Raw genomic sequence first — 18,936 nt, 5'->3', positions numbered from 1 at the left:
ACCGTGCAGGGCGGTTTGGTCGGTCGCGGTCTCGAGGTTTTCGAGGTTTTAGATGACACCGACGGAGCAGGCCTGGACGCCATCGAGGCTGAGGTGGAAGTGGAAGCCTCAGGAGCAAGAGTTTTTTCGTAAAGAGCTGCGCGGAGTCTCGCAGCTCTATTTCTCCTGGCCTGAGCTGTAAAGGCCAGGCAAAAACGGCAGGTACCGACGACGTGGCTTTCGCCAAGGCAGAAAAGGCACTTAGCGTGGCCGTCGGAATCTGGAATCTTAGCGGCACACTGAGTGCACCGTTTAAAACGCGTGGTTGACATAAGAACGAAGAGTCCGAAGTGAGCTTTGCGGCGGAAAAAAAGGAACTGGAGAGCGGGCGCGGAGGGCGCCCTTTATACCCTCCGGGAAGAGGGGCGGGGTTACCGCCAAATTTCAAACTTTAGCTTGGAAGAGTATCCGTTGGAGCCTGCGCAGGCGCAGCGTTCTCCATTAGTGTGCATTCACAGAGTACACGAAGAAAAACACTTATTGCTTTTATATGAATTGTTGTTTTGTACACTGTTTTTAGGCACTGAATTTGTGCCTATTTATTGTAAGCCGCCTTGAGTCCCCCCAGGGAGAAAGGCGGGGGTAACAATGATGTAAATAAATAAATAAATTCCTCCTTATTTGGAATCTCCTTTTGTCTCCACAACCTGGCATATGTTATTCTCGCAGCAATAACCAAATAGTTAAACAGGATCTCTTTGTTTTTATCATGTTCAATACCTAGCATTCCAACTAAAAAATACTCAGGTTCTCTTTTAATTTTTACCTTTAGAATTGTTTGTATGGCTTCATTTATGTCTTTTATGTCTTTCCAATAGAGCTGGGCTTTTGGACAAGTCCACCATAACTGAAAAAAGTGCCCGTCTGATGCTCGCACTTCCAACATTTGTTTGAAGTGTTCTTATAACATTTTGAAATTTTTGTAAGGGGTAATATACCACTTGTATGGCATTTTTAACCAGTTCTTTCGCATGTCATATGCATAAGTATATCTAAGGCCCTGGTTCCAAACCTTCTCCCAACGTTTTAATTGAATCTGGTGTCCCAAATTTTGGGTCCACTTCACCATGCACTCCTTTAACTGTTTCTTTTCTGTACCCCACTCTAATAGCTTTTTATATAATTTCGTAATTAGTTTATGATCGATCTTCATTGCATTGTCCCAGAAGCCATTTCTGTCTGCGAAACCTGTCTCTTTATATTTCCTGAAGAGGTCATACACCTGTCTGTAGTGAAACCAGGAGCACTTTGGAAACATAAGTTTAATGTCTTTTTCCTCTTTTAATTCAAATTTCCCTTTCTGTTTAATTAGCAAATCATCATAAGCAGGCCACATTCACCATCCCAATTCTCTCCTTTGGAAGGCTTCCAAAGGAGATACCCATAGAGGGGTTTGCATATAAAATTTAGATTTATACCTATTCCAAATTTTTATCAGACCAGCTTGAATAAAATGGTTAGAGAAGTTTCTTTCTATCTTTGACTTATCATACCATGTGTAGGCGTGCCAACCCCTCCGTAGATCAAATCCCTCCAAAGTCAAAATGCTTCACCTTTTTAAAGTCGTTCATTCTCTAATCCAACATAAACCCGCAGCTTCATAACAAAGTCGTAAGTCCGGTAAGCCACCTTTTTTTAATCTATTAGATTCATCCGCTTAATCCTGGGGTTTTTTATTTTGCCATATAAATTTTGAAATGTCTTTGTGCCAAATATTAAAAGTACTTAGGTTCCTTATAATTGGAAGAGACTGGAATAGGTAGTTTGGGTAACACATTCATTTTGATAATTGAAATTCTGCCAAGAAGAGATAGCTTCAAATGTTTCCAATTGTCCAATTCCTTTTTCACTTCCTTCCATTTTTGTTCATAATTATTTTTCATCAATTGGGAGTTTTTACCTCTTATTGTTAGACCTAAATATTGGATTTTATCAACCACCTTAAGACCGGCAAGTTTGGATAGTTCTTCCTTTTTCTCTTTTGTCATATTTTTGCTTAAGGCCATCGATTTCCTTTTATTTAGTTTGAGACGTGCAACTTTACCATATTCTTCTATTTTTTCGATCCAATTTATTATGCTATCCAGTGAATTGCTAATAATACAAATCACGTCATCGGCATAGGCTCCAATTTTGAATTCTTCACTCTTTATCTTTAGACCCCTAAGTCTGGAATCTTGTCCAATCTCATTTAGCAGGATTTCCAGTGACATGATGAAAAGTAGTGGTGACAAGGGGCACCCCTGTCTGGTTCCCTTGCCTATTTTAAATGTTTCTGAGTCTTGCAGATTGATTGTTACTTTTGCCTCAAACGAAAAATGCCTAGCAGACACAGTATTGCAATCAGAGGTTGCAATTCAAAGCATGCCTTCTTAGAAAGTAGATTCCATTGAAATAAGAGGAACTGGCTTCCAAGTAAAGACACCTAAGATTTCATGTGTTAACTAAAAATATGTTACATTTGGAAAAATAATCTTAGAACCACAGTTTGATCAAAAATGCGGAATTTATATTTTGTTAAAACTCTACAATCCAGGGATTCTCAAACTTTTTAACTGTCCCTCAAACTGTTGGGAGACCAGACTATACTTTGAAAAAAACATGAATTATTTGCTTTGCACATATCTTATTTGCTGTGCAAAAAACATGAAAGAACAATACAATATTTAAAATGAGGAATAATTTTAACTAACATAAACTTACCAGTATTTCAATGGGAAGTGTGCGTCTACTTTTGGCTGATGAGAGTTAAATTAATTAGGATTGTTGTTGTGTGTCTTCAAGCCGTTTCAGACTAAGGGAGACCCTAAGTCTAACATTTAGGGTGGGGGGTGAGTAAATTAATTTGGAGGGACGTGAGCCTTAGTTTGGGGATCCTTGCTGTAGACACAGAGGATGCCAGATTGGTTTGCATTAAGCCTAGTACAATATGTATGTAACAATAGTTTTTTTTTTAAAAAAAAAAAATCTAAACTGTTATTATGTACTTCAAAAAAAATTCCATAAAGAAAAAAAAATCCATAAAGAAAAAAAGAACAAAGGGGATGAGGGTTGTGGAGCTCTGGTTAGTAAATTAGAACTATATAAATGTCTACTATGTCACCGAGAAAGATGAATGGAATTGAGGGGGAAGAGAAATCTTATATTTGTTACAATTATTACATCTGTTCTTCATAGAATCATAGAATGCAACAGTAGTTTTGATGGTAATCTGAGAAAAGCTTATTTATCCCTAGGATAGTTTCTAATAGCTCAGAGCACTTGTATTGGGAATAAGTCTTCTACTGACCAGAGGCTCTATCTGACCCCGAAGTTCAAAGACAGGCAGGAGACAACAAAAGTTCCAAACGCTTCTGCCCTGCACACTTGCTAGGGTTAGGGGCATAGGACCACAGTGGAAGTGAAATAATGTGAATTAAAAATCCATTTTTTTTATTTCAGAGAGCACCATCTAGGAACTTCTAGACCCACTAGCATGACTCCATTAACAACTGTTGATAATTGATCATACAATCCCACTGGAGAACGTAGAGATTCCTAAAGAGGTTTTCTCTCTAGGAATCTCCAGGTCTTCAAATGTGACTCTTTGGTCAATTTCCAGAGGAATTTCCACTAGAGGATGCTGAGATTCCTAAAGATAGCATTTTAGTCAAATATGTGAATAATCAAATTGGTAAAAGTCAAACTCATAAATGTGGTGGGCCAACTGTAAAGCACATCCATTTGAATGCATCATGTGCTTTTATTCATGGAAAATAGTTTATTCTTTTAATCAAACCAGTCTTGTATACAGTTTTAGAAGAGGAAGAAAGCTGTGGTTGTGCATAGTCTTAGTTGTGAAATAATAGTTTCAATTCATTTTTGCAAAATCAGCATAAACATTTTGGATCCTTTCTTTATTTTGCTAACTAAAAAGTTATTTCTAAGGATAAGCTGTGATGGAAAGAACCCCTAACTCGCTGGTATTTGATTAAGAATTACTAGTCTAGGCTTGCCTATAAAACCCCTTATCCTCTTCTAATTCCACTTTTGTAATTATGGAAGTAGATCTGATAAGTCTGGTTCAGTACATTTTACATGTGGCTATAATCATAAAGATTTGTCATGATATCCGGACATGGCAGACTTGCTATGGAATTGCCCCAGGAAAAACTTTCTTCGCCACTAGGACACAATTCTCACTCCCAGTTGTACACTTACTAAATACAACTATTTCAGGAGTATTAAAATTATCTGACAGCATTTTTAAGCCTATGTATATGTAGTGTATAGTTCAGAGAGCTAAAAGATCCCTTATTCAGAAAAGGAATTGTTGCTTACCTGTAACCGAGTTTCTTCGAGTGGTCATCTGTGGAATTTGCACTAATGTTTTAAATATCAATATGTATTAATTTTTAATTTCCAAAAAAATTAAACTTATGTTTTATATGTGTTTTCAAGGCATTGAATAATTGCCATATGTGAGCCGACTTGCGTCCCCACTGGGGCAGAGGAAGGCGGGGTATAAATACAGTAAGTAAATAAATAAATAATAAATTGTGGTACTTCCTGCACCTGAGAGTGTGCTTCGGAATTCTCCAGCTGAAAGTCTTCTGACTGCTGCCCCACCTATCCTCTCCAGGAGGCATATAACCAGTGGGAGGGGATGTAGCCTCAGTTCCTGTACCGCAGAGCAGCAGTGACAGAACCAAGGCATGACAGAAAGTAGGGAGAATGGACAGGGATGTGCAAATTTCACAGATGACCACTTGAAGAAACAGTTACAGGTAAGCAACCATTCGTTCTTCTTTGTGGTCTTTGTGAAAGTCATACTTGTGGTAGACTAGCAAGCTCTTGGTCTTGGATAGTGGGAGTCATGCCACCAAAGATAGAAAGATTGCTCTGCCAAAGACCGCATGTTTCTTGGAAATAACATCCAGTTTGTAATGCATAATGGTAAGTGAGGAAGACCAAATGGATGCCTGACAACCTCTTCCAGTGGACCATCCTTCAAGAAGGAGGTTGATGTGGCGACAGCTCTTGTAGAATGACCCTTAGGCTGTGCAGGTAAGTCCTTGCCAGTCAGTTGGTAAGATAGGCATATGGTTGACAACAATCCATGATAGTCTTTGGGAAGAGAAAGAAAGGCGCCTAGTATCTTCTTGGTATCTCAAAAATAGCCTGGGTGACTTTCTTATGACAGCTGTCCTCTGGATGTAAAACACCACTGCTCTGCACACATCAAGAAGGTGTAACGACCGTTCTAGCGGTGTTGTTGGTGTCTGAAAAAAGGCCAGCAAAACTATGTCCTGCGACATATGAAAAGAAGATACCAAACTTAGGAAGAAAAGCAATGTCTGTGCGCAAGATGACCTTAAACAGAGGTAAGGATCATCTACTCGTAAACACATAACTCACTAGCCCTGCATGCTGATGTGATTGGTACTAGGAAGGCTGTTTTCTAGAATACGTAACAGTGGTTGCAAGGGGCTCAAAGGGAGACCTATTTAACCCTGAAAAAATTATTTCCAAACTCCAGGATGAAACCAGCAGCGCGACCAGCCTCTAAGATTTCTGTACACCTGGAGAAAAAGCTTCACCAAAGGATCAGCAAAGCAAGAGGGGAGTCTGGCTTTCTTCCTGTAAAAGGAATTAGCAGCAAGATAACCTCTGAGTGACAACAGAGAAAGATTGGCATCCGAAAGTGAAATGAGAAAATCCAAAAGAAGCACCGTAGAAGCAGTGAGTGAATCAGTCCTTTGTTGCTTCAAGAAAGTGACAAAGTGCTTCCATTCATATTGAGATGAGCGCTTGGTAGATGATCTTTGTGCTGTGTCTAAAATCATCTTTACTGTTGCTGAGAGGGAGGTGTTCGAATCCTCCAAGTGGTTAGATGGAGGTAGGGCAGGTCTAGGCGTAGGAGCTGTCCGCCCTGCACTGTCAGGAGATCCACTCTGCTGCAGTCCAGGTGGACATACTCTCCGTCCAAGGTTTCCAATAGGGGGGCAAACCAAGACTGCCAAGGCCACCAAGGATGATTGTTCCTCCCTTTGGATCTTTGAGACCACCTTTGTGGAAAGGGGGATTAGCGGGAATGCATAGAAGAACATCTGACACCATGTGAATAGGAAGGCATCCCTGAGGCATCCCTGGTGTTTGTTCCGCTGATGTTGTGCACAATAAAGTGGACATTTCGCGTTCTTTGGCTCTGTGAATAGGTTTATGTCTGGTTTGCCCCATCGACTGAACACCTGCTCAGTCTCCTGTGGGTGAGAGAACCCGCCATGTCCACTGTAGGAGGTCCTGCTTAGGTGGTTGGCCAAAGAGTTCTCATTTCCTGGTAGATATACTGCTAACAGGTGGATCCTCCTGGCCATGCACAAATCCCACATTTGGAGGGAAAAGACTTCCTGTTTGCTGATGTAAAACACTGCCATAGTGTTGTCTGTGAGAATATGCACGGTCTCTTCTTGAACTAGCTGCTCAAAACCTTTGAAGGCTTTCCAAATTGCTAGCATTTCAAAAAGGTTGCTATGGCACATATATTCATTTGCTCTGTCCACCAGTGAAGCAACTGCCTTACCCCAGGAAGAATGGTGAATATGGTTTGTGGGTCGTCCTGGGAAGGGCGGAAAGACCGTAGAAACCAGGCCTGAAGAGGTAGCATACTCAACCTTGCCATTGGTGTGACCACCATGGTGGATGCCATGTGTCCTAAAATGGACTGAATGTTCTTTGCTGTCACTTCCATTCCCTACAGTGCTTGTCGAACAGATGTGCAGAAAGCCCAAAATGATCTTCCAGAAGACAGGTCCTCTCGTTCAGTGAATGCAACATGGTCCCAATGAAATGGATGTTTTGGATGGGCTCTAGATAAGACTTCTTTGTGTTAACAATAAGGTCGAGACTCTATTGCTTCTTTCCCTAGCAGTGTTCGGACCTCCTCCCAAAGCACTAGTGGGGAGGGGGGGTTACATGGAGCTGCCCCACTCATGGTGGTTGAGCAAATTTAGTGTCAAAACCCTGCTCCACTATGCTTAATACCCAAGAGTCTGAAGATGATGAAAAATGCAGTGGAAGTGAATCCCTTGACCCAAGTGTGTTTGGCGGTTGCTGTGAAAGTGCTTGTGGAGGGAAATCAAACTTCTGAGCCACTTGACTCATGCCATGTGTGTGTTTCAACCAGTCATCGGTTTCAGCATTAAACAAGCCACTATCGTGCATCAGCAGATCTTCTGTGATTGACCTGCCACTTCCCTAAACAGTGGAAGAATGCAGCCACACATGCCTATGGATTGCTGAGGATGAGGCAAAAAATCTACCTGCCGAGTCAGTGGAGTGCTTTGCGAGCTTTTTGAAATCGGGATGCTACTGTGTCCTTAATGGACAAGCTTCTTCATTAGCTGCAATAGAGTAGACATTTAGAAAAGTCAATACAGTCTGTGTCAAGTTTAAGGAGGGAAGGTGATAAGCCTTATTCAAACAATACAATTTAAAAAGCCAGAAGAACAAACCCAAAGTCAAAAACCAGTCCAAGTCAAAATAACTATGAGAAAGCAGCCCCACAGAGTAATCTCACAGTTTGAAGTCACAAGGTAAGTTGCTGAGAGATTACAAGCTGCTGCGATGTTAGCAGATCACAGGAACTGAGACTACAGCCCCTCCAACTGGTCATATGCCTCCTGGAGAGCCAGAAGACTTTCAGGCTGTCTAGAGCAGGGGTCCTCAAATTTTTAAAGTGGAGGGCTGGTTCATGGTCCCTCAGACTGTTGGGGGCCCAGACTATGCTGAAATAGTCCAACATTAGGATTATTGTTATTGTGTGCCTTCAAATCGTTTCAGACTTAGGTCAACCCTATGTCTAAAGTTTAGGACAGGAACAGGTAAATGAACTTGGAGGGCCCACTGGCATTAGTTTGGGGACCCCTGGTCTAGAGGATTCTGAAGCTCATTGCACAGGTGCAGAAAGTACCACAGGGGCAACTTTCACATGGATCATGAAGAAGAATCAGTCTTCACCAAGACAGTAAAAACCATTCCTTAAACTGTTTGTTTTACAATGAATGCTAATTAGGAGATATCTAATCTGAGAGAACTTCAGTAAACATGTTGTAGCAATAGTGAATCAGTATTTGTAATTGAGCCAAAAAAGGATGGATATGAAGATTACAGCACTAGTGCACAGTGGACTATCATGTGACTGTGGTTCTTATCACATGTAATATTATATACTGTATTTTCATCATAATTAGCAAGCTACAAATGAAGGCCTTTATACGGTACTAGCTGTGCCCGGCCACGCGTTGCTGTGGCGAAGTCTGGTGGTATGGGAAATAAAGTATTGAGGAATTGGTGGTAATTAAGGTCAAGGGTAAAGGTTTTCCCCAGACATTAAGTCCAGTCGTGTCTGACTCTGGAGGTTGGTGCTCATCTCCATTTCTAAGCCGAAGAGCCGGCGTTGTCCGTAGACTCCTCCAAGGTCATGTGGGATGACTACATGGAGCGGCGTTACCTTCCCGCCGGAGCAGTACCTATTGATGCACTCACATTTGCATGTTTTCGAACTTCTGGGTTGGCAGAAGCTGGAGCTAACAGTGGGGGCTCTCTCCGCTCCCCCAATTCAAACTTGTGGCCTTTCGGTCCAGAAGTTCAGCAGCTCAGCGCTTTAACACACTGCGCCATCAGGGGAGCTTATTTTCTCAAGGTTGTGAACATACAATATTTCTGATTGGTTTTTTTGTTTGTTGGAGGCAAGTATGAATGCTGCAATTAGGAAAAATGATTAGGATGTAATGGCCTTGCAGCTTTAAAGCCTGGCTGTTTCCTCCCTGAGTGAATTTTTTGTTGGGAGGTGTTAGCTGGCCCTGATTGTTTCCTGTGTGGAATTCCCCTGTTTATTTACTGTCCTGGCTTTAGAGATTATATTGTTCTGCATTATTCTATCCCAGTAATTATTTCATATTAAAGAAGAATCTCACTTATCCAGCATTCGCTTATACAATGTTCTGGATTATCTAACGCAGTCTGCCTTTTCATAATCAATGCTTTTGTAGTCAGTGTTTTAAATTCATTGTGATATTTTAGTGGTAAATTTGTAAATACAGTACAGTAGAGTCTCACTTATCCAACATAAACGGGCCAGCAGAACGTTGGATAAGCGAATATGTTGGATAATGAGGAATTAAGGATAACCCTATTAAACATCAAATTAAGTTATGATTTTACAAATTAAGCACCAAAACATCATGTTAGACAACAAATTTGTCAGAAAAAGTAGTTCAGTACACAGTAATGCTATATAGTAATTACTGTATTTATGAATTTAGCACCAAAATATCACGATATATTGAAAGCATTGACTACAAAAATGCGTTGGATAATCCAGAACGTTGGATAAGCGAGTGTTGGATAAGTGAGACTCTAATGTAAATACTACATAGCATTACTGTGCATGGAACTACTTTTTCTGTCAAATTTGTTGTATAATATGATGTTTTGGTGCTTAATTTGTATAACGATTACCTAATTTGATGTTTAATTGGCTTTTCCTGAATCCCTTCTTATTATCCAACATATTCACTTATCCTGCCGGCCTGTTTACGTTGGATAAGTGAGACTCTACTGTATATTTCTAATCTTATATTATCTGCTCAGAACTGGATTATCTGAGGCCCCTTCTTCACAGCTGTATAAAATGCACACTGAAGTGGATTATATGGCAGTGTGGAGTCAAGATAATCCAGTGCAAAGCAGATAATATAAGATTATAAATGGGTTATATAGCTGTGTGGAAGGGCCTTGAGTCTACACTGCCATATAATCCAGTGCAAATTAGATAATCTGTGGAAGAAGTCTAAGTGAGGCCTAAATCTGCCTGTCCCCTAACTGAAACCTGGCTGTCCCTTGGTTGCTAGGCAACCAAGTGGGCAGAGATTAGCCCTCTAAACTGGCAGCAATTGGATAAAAAAAAATTATTGCTCTCCCTCTAATTAGGACTTTATTTTTCTTTTCTTTTTGTTGTATCAACCTTGAGGCGTGGATGATGGGTTGTGTTGTCAAATTTTGAGGTTGGGGGACCTGTACTTTTGTTGTTTTGTGAATTGCCGTGATGCCATCACTCTTTTATATATATAGATATCACAAACAAGCATAAGGACAGGTTGCTTACCTGTAACCATGTTTCTTCGAGTGTACTCTGTGAATTCACACTAATGGAGAGGCTGCGCCTGCGCAGGTCCCAACGGAAACTCTTCCCAAGCTGAAGTTTAAATTTTGGCGGTAGCCACGCCCCTCCGTCCCCGGAGGGCATATAAGGCAGCCCTTGGCGTCTGCTCTCCAGTTCCTACGCCGCAAAGGCAACGAGAAAGGAAGAGGGTTTGCCAGAGGGGAAGGAAGGGCGGGCTTGTGTGAATTCACAGAGTACACTCGAAGAAACATGGTTACAGGTAAGCAACCTGTCCTTTTTCTTCGTGTACTCTGTGAATGCACACTAATGGAGACTAGCAAGCTTAGGTCTCGGAGGCGGGCTAAGCAAACCCTGACAACGAGAAAACTGTCCAAACATATGTTTATTAAACATGAAAACATAAAAGAAACCCTGGTCCAAGGACCCATTAAGGTATTGCATCAAACACACGCCAAACACCGAAGGCAGTTCGGTCAGGCATGATATAACCCTTTAAGAGCACATGTGAAAAACAGGAAAACATCATTCCCCTAAGGGGGAAGGCAATAGCAATAAGGCACGGATCATCAGGAGAGTAGTGCAAACATGTACCAAACAGGAAAAAACAACAAGAGGGTCGCATGAGAAAAGGCACCCACATAGAAGTCATAAATGAAGAAGGTTAGGACAAGCATGAGGATAAAACCGCCCTAGCAAAGGCGGCATCCTTCAAAGTCTTTTGGTCTAACCTGTAGTGAGACACAAATGTAAGGGGGTTAGACCAGATCGCTGCCTTGCAGATGGAGTCCAGGGAAATGCCCCTTAGGAAGGCAGTCGACGTGGAGAGACCTCTCGTCGAACGCGGGCGGACCGACGGGGGAGGAGGTCTTTTGGCTAGTTCATAGGCCAGTTCAATGGCCTGAGCAATCCAGTGTGAGAGTCTTTGAGAAGAAATAGGATTGCCCAGTTTATCTGGGGCATGGGCCACAAAAAGTTTTGGGGTCTTTCGAATGTCCTTAGTACGGTCTCGGTAGAACAGAAGTGCTCTACGCACATCAAGGAGGTGCAGTCTCCGCTCAAGGGGAGACGAGGGGTCTGGGAAGAAAGCGGGAAGGACAATGTCCTGGTTAAGGTGAAAAGCAGAGACCACCTTGGGAAGGAAGGTGATGTCCGGACGGAGAACGGCGCGGTCGTGATGAAAGCGGAGGTAGGGTTCATCGACCCGAAGGGCCGCCAGCTCCGAGGGTCTGCGCGCTGAGGTTATGGCCACCAAGAAGGCAACTTTCCAAGAAAGGAGACGTAGGTCGGTCGAGGCCAAAGGTTCAAAGGGAGAAGCAGTGAGCTGGGAAAGGACAAGCTCGAGGTTCCAGCCTGGGGTAGGAGGTTGGGCCGGTGGGCAGATGTTGTTGTATCCTTTTAAGAAGGTCTTGACGAGGTGATCGGAAAACAATGATGGTCTACCATGCTGCTGAAAGCACCATGATAGAGCGGCCAGGTAAGATTTCATAGAGGCAAGAGAAAGCTTTTGTTCTGCTAGAGACATAAGGAAGTCCAGCACAATCGGTACCGAGGTTGGGAAAGCAGTGATCCCTCGGGAGCGAAGAAAGGAACGAAAGCGAGAGACTTTATAAGTGTAGGCCCTGGTTGTAGCCGGCTTGTGAGCTGCGCGGAGGACCTCTTGTAAGTTCTGCGGGAGGGAGGTCAGGCGAGAATCCTCCAAGCAGTGAGATGTAGAGAGGGGAGATCCGGATGCAGAATCTGGCCGTTTTCTCTGGATAAGAGGTGTGGTAGGAGAGGCAGAGTGAAGAAGGTCGCCTTGGAAAGATGAAGAAGAGCCGGGAACCACGGTTGACGAGGCCAGGCTGGCGCTATCAGGATCGCCGACATCGGTACCGATCGGAGCCTCTGGAGGACCTTCGGTATCAGAGGAAAAGGCGGAAAGAGATAGATTGGTTCCGCCGACCAGTCCAGAAGGAAGGCGTCTCCCAGGCAGCCTGGAGAGGAGGACGGGAGAAGTCTTGCCCCGTACCGAGGCAGCTGAGCGTTCTGGGGAGAAGCGAAGAGGTCTAGGGTGGGGAAACCCCATTTGAGAAAGAGAGAAAGAAGAGTCTCGGGGTCGAGCATCCACTCGTGGGAGGAAGTCGTCATTCTGCTGAGGGCATCTGCCAAGTCGTTGTGGATCCCGGGAAGGTGAGTCGCCGAGATTTGGATGTTGTGGGCTATGCACCAATGCCACAGTTGGGAGGAGAGAAGCATCAGCTTCCTTGAGCCCGTGCCGCCCTGTTTGTTGATGTAGAATACTGCTACTGTGTTGTCTGACTGTACGAGGACAGATCTTTGGGAGATCAGGCGGGAGAAGGCTTTCAGAGCCTTGAAGATAGCAAGGAGTTCGAGAAAGTTTATGTGATTGGCCTTCTCGGAGGGAGACCAGAGGCCCCGAACAGTGAGGCCCTTCATGTGGGCTCCCCAGCCGAAATTGGATGAGTCTGTGGTTATGGTGATCGAGGGAGGAACCGAGTGAAACGGAAGACCCCTGCAGACGTTGGAGAGGGACTTCCACCAGAGAAGCGACCGACGAACATGAGGCGGGATCGAGAGAAACCTCGAGTTGGGGTGGCGAAATGGCTTGAAAACATCTATGAACCACCTCTGCAGGGACCGGAGACGGAGCCTGGCGAACGGGGTCGTGAGGACTGTGGAGGCCATGTGGCCCAGCAGTATTTGAATGGATCGAGCCCGAACTCTTCGGTGGGTCTCGCAGAAGATGATTTGATGACGGAGAGCTAGAAACCTGTCGAGCGGGAGCGAGACAGTCTGAGCGATTGAGTCGAACAGGGCGCCGATGAAGCGGATCTTGTTCGACGGGATGAGGTGAGATTTTTCGTGGTTTAGCTGGAGACCGAGAGAATCTAGAAGAGAGAGGGTGTAGTCGACGTGTCGACGGAGTAGGACAGGGTCGGATCCGACCAGAAGCCAGTCGTCTAGATAGGGAAAAACTGTGATCCCCTGGAGCCGGAGGTGGGCAGCCACGACAGCGACGACTTTGGTAAAGACCCTTGGGGCGGTAGCGAGGCCAAAGGGCAAAACGGTGAACTGGTAGGTTTGGTCGAGGACCTTGAAAGAGAGGAAGCGCCTGTGGTTTTCTCGAATCGCCACGTGGAAATAGGCGTCTCGGAGGTCTATAGACACGAAGTAGTCTCCGCGCTGAAGCATCGGGAGGATGGAGGCGATGGAGACCATCCTGAACTTGGTTGGGCGTATGAAGACATTGAGCATGCGCAAGTCTAGAATTGGGCGGAGGCCCCCACCCCTCTTCGGGACCGTAAAGTACCTGGAGAAGAAGCTTTGAGGGTCCTGTGCCGATGGAGAAGGCCGAATAGCCCCTTTGGCGAGGAGAGCGTCGACCTCTGCGAGAATTTCTTGAGAGGGGTTGGAGAGAAGGACCTGACCGGTGGGAGGGAGTCCTTCGAATTCTAAGGCATAGCCTTCTTGGACAATTTTTAGAACCCAGGCATCTGAAGTAATAGATTTCCACCGGTGAAAGAAGGGAGCCAGGCGGTCTATAAAGAGACCATGAGGTTGATTTGGTGGAGAAGAGGGGTGTGGAGGAGTGAGAACGACATCGGTACCGGAGAAAGAGTCTTTGGAAGGAGAGATGGCGTCAGGAACGCCGGATAGGTTGACCAGCGGTGGGGGTGGCCCGGCCGCGCTGTCTTTGAGGTTGTGCGGCCCGACGGGGCTGATGGCGATTTTGGTTGTTCGATACCGAGGGACGTCTGAAAGATTGCTGGCGGTAAGAAGGAGGCGGGAAGCGTCGAAAGCGTTGAGGAAACCACTTGGTGCGGTGAGCCTGGGGTTGATCGCCGCATTTAGTGGCTAGAACTTTAAAGTCATGGTTGGTTTTAAGCTTGTCATCGGTGCCAGCATTAAAGAGGCCCATGGCGTCGAAGGGGAGGTCCTCGATGACCTGTCTCGAGGAAGAAGATAAGCCGGAAGATCTCAGCCAGGCGTGGCGGCGAATGGCAATGGCGTGGGCGATCATCTTGCCGGCCGTGTCGCCCGTATGCTTAGCCATCTGGATTTGATGATGCGCTAACGAATCGGCCTCTTGTTGGAGGGTGGACATGACCGACCGGTCTTCGTCGGACAACTTCGCGAAGAAGGGCTGAGCTTTTTCCCAGAGGATCTGCTGGTATGCCCCCATACAGGCCCCATAGTTCGCCATTCGACAAAGTAGAAGGGCTCCGGAGTAGAGCTTTCTGCCGACCGCGTCGAACCTTTTACCCTCTCTGTCTGCAGGGGTAGTGGATTCACGACCGGAGGACTGAGAGGCCTTCACGACCATGGAATTCGGGTCGGGGTGGTGTTTAAGCCATTCTAAGGTGTCGTCATCCGTACGATACCAAGACTCGATTCTCTTCGAGGTAGGAGGGATCGAGGAGGGGGTTTTCCACGAAGATTGGATAACATCGAGGAGATAGGGTAAGAACGGCAACAGCGTGGCTGGAGGGGCCTGGGCTTGGACCCGTTTGAAAACCGGGTCAGTTACTGCTTTGGAAGTCTGTTTAATTTCTAAACCCAGGGCATCAGCCATTCTAATCATTTGCTCGGAGAAAGCCCGAATGTTGTCGGTAGGCGAAGGAGGATCCACCTCATAGGCATCATGGGGAGGAGAGAGATCGAGGCCTAAGGATACCACCGAGGCCGAGAGAGCAGAATCCGGGCGATCAATCTCTATCTCATCGTCCCCAGCCCCTTGAGGGGACTGGGGGGGAGATGACAACACAGTCTCTGGTGGCGGCACCGCCTCAAGAGCAGGAGCTATCTGCAGCCGAGTTTGTTTGGAGGCCGAAGCCTGGACCGCTCGAGCCAGGCGAGTGGTTTGTCTACCCCGTTCCGGTGTCGAGGTCGGGGGAAAAAGCTGCTGACGAGATGAACGATGAGAAGCAGCAGGTCGAGGAGATGGGACCCTGACCACTGTCTGAGTGGAGTGGTGGGGTGAGTCCTGCAACTCGCCGTCCGAGAGTTGGTGAGGAGAAGGCTGGCGAGGTCGCTGAGCGGGAGCGATCGGAGAAGACCTTCTAGAAGAAGTTGCCGAAGAAGGGACATCCATCTTGGAGGAGGCAGAAGAGGAAGAGCGTTGGGTTGCCCTCTTCTTAGCGAGCGGTTGTTTTGATGGAACCCTCAGGGATTTACCCGGTGTGGGAGGGATCATTGCTGAGTCGGATTGGGTCCGACGAGCTTCCTCATGAGCCCTTTTAAAGGCGATCTTCATCGCGGAGGTCGATGGAGGAGCCCCGAGCTGGGATCGAGCCGAGGAAACGGAAGCTACCGAGCTCGACGTCGAGGAAGGACCGACCCGACCAGAACGTGTCGACACCGTGGCCGTGGTGAGAGTGCACGGTGGTTTAGCGGCCTTGGACGACCTGGAGGCTCTGGACGCCTTAGACGAGACCGAAGGGGCTTTAGCCGCTGAAGACGACATCGATTCCGGGTTAAGCGGCGACTTCGTGCCCGAAGTCGACGGAGCGGGTTCAGGAGCGAGCGATTTTTCGTAGAGCGCCGCTCTAAGCCTCGCGGCTCTATTTTTTCGAGCCTGGGCCGTTAGGGCCAGGCAGAAACGGCAGGTACCGACGACATGTGCTTCTCCGAGGCAGTAGAGGCACTTGGCGTGGCCGTCGGAGTCAGGAATTTTAGCGGCACACTGAGTGCAGCGCTTGAAGCGAGTCGTAGACATGAGAATTCGAAGTGAACCTTGCGGCGGAAAAAAAGGAACTGGAGAGCAGACGCCAAGGGCTGCCTTATATGCCCTCCGGGGACGGAGGGGCGTGGCTACCGCCAAAATTTAAACTTCAGCTTGGGAAGAGTTTCCGTTGGGACCTGCGCAGGCGCAGCCTCTCCATTAGTGTGCATTCACAGAGTACACGAAGAAAAAAGTATATTAAGCACTAGAAACACACCCACACCTGCTCTCAGCATAAAATGACTCCATTTTTCTTTCAACAGGATTTTTTTCTTTAACATTTCTACTCTAACTGTACTGAAAATTATATACATATTAGTCACATTCTTTTTTTTTCATCCTCAATTTCAGTTGGCTGATATCATTTTCTCCATTATATGTTAGGGTAAAGGTAAAGGTTTCCCTGACATTAAGTCCAGTCATGTCCAACTCTGGGGGTTGGTGCTCATCTCCATTTCTAAGCTGAAGAGCCGGCATTGTCTGTAGACACCTCCAAGGTCATGTGGGCGTAGGACTGCATGGAGTGCCTTCCATTATATGTTAAGAAACAACATATGATTTATAGAAGCAAATGAATGGGAACTGTATAACATGCAGGTTTCATATAACTTTAGGAAAGATCCCCTGGATTCCTCTAACATCCCCCGAAATCCCTTGCATTCCCTCCTCAAAAAAATAATTGAAACAGATTGACATTTTAAAATTCCATGAAAAGGCTCAAATACTGGGGAGGGGAGGTATCCCAAAAGAGCACAAAGAATCGGCCTGCAAGACACCCAAGAATTACACTACATCATTTCAAATTATCAAATTGGTGGCCAAAAGTATACTGTTTACCGAAGAAAAGCTAAAAATGAGGTGTGTCAAAACACTCTGGGCTTCCCCACCTCCATTCACCATGCTGAATTTCAAAAGACAGCACATGACACAAGTCAGGTGCTAGACTTTTTATCTATTGTTAACAGTCATTTGAAATAAAATTTAAATAGATAAAATTATCAAGCATCCAAACACACATTGGAATAATCCCACATATATTTATTTGAGAATGAGTTACACTTAACTGAATCAGACTTCCTTCCGAGTAAACAAATATATAACTATTTATTTCCAGCATTTATATGCCGCCCTTCTCACCCGAAGGGACTCAGGGCGGCTCACAATACAGTAGAAAAATAAAACATAGCAATATAAAACAATCAATTTAAAACAATCCCATAAATACATTTAAAACAGTATAATAAAATACTTAATCCATTCGTCCACATAAACCTTGCACGTAAACCTTAGTCCGGACCGAGTTAAAGCCATAATTCATTCATTAAACGCTTGTTCGCAAAGCCAGGTCTTTACCTTTTTTCTGAAACTCAGAAGGGATGGAGCCTGCCGGATGTCACTGGGGAGGGAGTTCCACAGCCGAGGAGCCACCACCGAGAAGGCCCTGTCCCTCGTTCCCACCAGCCGCACTTGTGAGGCAGGTGGGACCGAGAGCAGGGCCTCCCCAGACGATCTTAAAGTTCTCATGGTCTCATAGGAGGAGATACGTTCGGATAGGTAAGTTGGACCGGAACCGTTTAGGGCTTTGTAGGCCAAAACCAGCACTTTGAATTGGGCTCGGTAGCATATTGGCAGCCAGTGGAGCTGACGCAACAGAGGAGTGGTGTGCTCCCTGTACGCTGCTCCAGTTATAAGCCTGGCTGCCGCTCATTGTACTAATTGAAGCTTCCGGGCCGTCTTCAAAGGCAGCCCCACGTAGAGCGTGTTGCAGTAGTCCAAACGAGCTGTAACTAGAGCGTGGACCACCGTGGCCAAGTCAGACCTCCCAAGGAACGGGCGCAGCTGGCGCACAAGTCTGAGTTGTGCAAAGGCTCCCCTGGCCACCGCCGAGACCTGGGGTTCCAGGCTCAGCGATGAGTCCAGGAGAACCCCCAGACTGCGAACCTGTGTCTTCAGGGGGAGTGCGACCCCGTCCAACACAGGCTGTAACCCTATTCCCTGTTCAGCCTTACGACTGACCAGGAGGACCTCTGTCTTGTCTGGATTCAATTTCAATTTGTTAGCCCTCATCCAGTCCGACACAGCGGTCAGACACCGGTTCAGGACCTGGACAGCCTCCTTAGTGACAGGTGGGAAGGAGTGACAGAGCTGGACATCATCTGCGTACAGATGACAACTCACCCCGAAACTCCGGATGATCTCTCCCAACGGCTTCATGTATATGTTGAACAACATGGGGGACAGTACTGACCCCTGCGGGACCCCACAAGTCAATGGTTGTGGGGCCGAGCAGGTGTCCCCCAAGGACACCATCTGGGACCGACCCTCCAGGAAGGACCGGAGCCACTGCAGAACAGTACCTCCAAGCCCCATCCCGGCAAGGCGCCCCAGAAGGATACCGTGATCGACGGTATCGAAGGCCGCTGAGAGGTCCAGCAGAACCAGCAGGGACACACTCCCCCTGTCCAGTTCCCGGCGTAGATCATTGACTAAGGCGACCAAGGCTGTCTCGGTACCATGCCCCGGCCTGAAGCCAGACTGCGCCGGATCCAGAAAATCAGTGTCAACCAAGAATGCCTGGAGTTGTGCGGCCACCACACGTTCCATGACCTTGCCCAAAAAGGGGAGATTAGAAATAGGCCGAAAGTTCTCTAATTGAGTGGGGTCCAGTGATGGCTTCTTCAACAGCGGTTTGATCACAGCCAATTTGAGGCTCGCTGGAAAAATGCCTTCCTGAAGGGAGGCATTCACCACCACCTTCACCCACTCAGCCAACCCCCCTCTGGCTTCCTTTATCAGCCAGGATGGGCAGGGGTCTAGGATGCATGTGGTAGCCCTCACCTCTCCAAGCACCTTGTCCACATCCTCAGGCTGAACCAATTGAAAAGAATCCATCAAAATAGGACAAGCAGGTGCTCGTGTTACATCCTCGGAGACTGCCGTTAATATGGTGTCAAAGCCGGAGCGGATCAGAGCGACTTTGTCCGCAAAGAACCGAGCAAATGCTTCGCAG

General features: G+C 46.3%; 1 protein-coding gene across 4 annotated transcripts in view; it reads right to left on the bottom strand.

Annotated features, from left to right (window-relative positions):
- Positions 1-18,936, bottom strand: part of fcho2 (FCH and mu domain containing endocytic adaptor 2) — a 119,876-nt gene that overhangs the window by 78,734 nt on the left and 22,206 nt on the right. The window lies entirely within an intron of this gene.

Source organism: Anolis carolinensis, chromosome 2 (genome assembly GCF_035594765.1).
Source record: "Anolis carolinensis isolate JA03-04 chromosome 2, rAnoCar3.1.pri, whole genome shotgun sequence".
NCBI lineage: Eukaryota > Metazoa > Chordata > Lepidosauria > Squamata > Dactyloidae > Anolis > Anolis carolinensis.
This window is presented reverse-complemented; position numbering and strand designations above follow the sequence as displayed.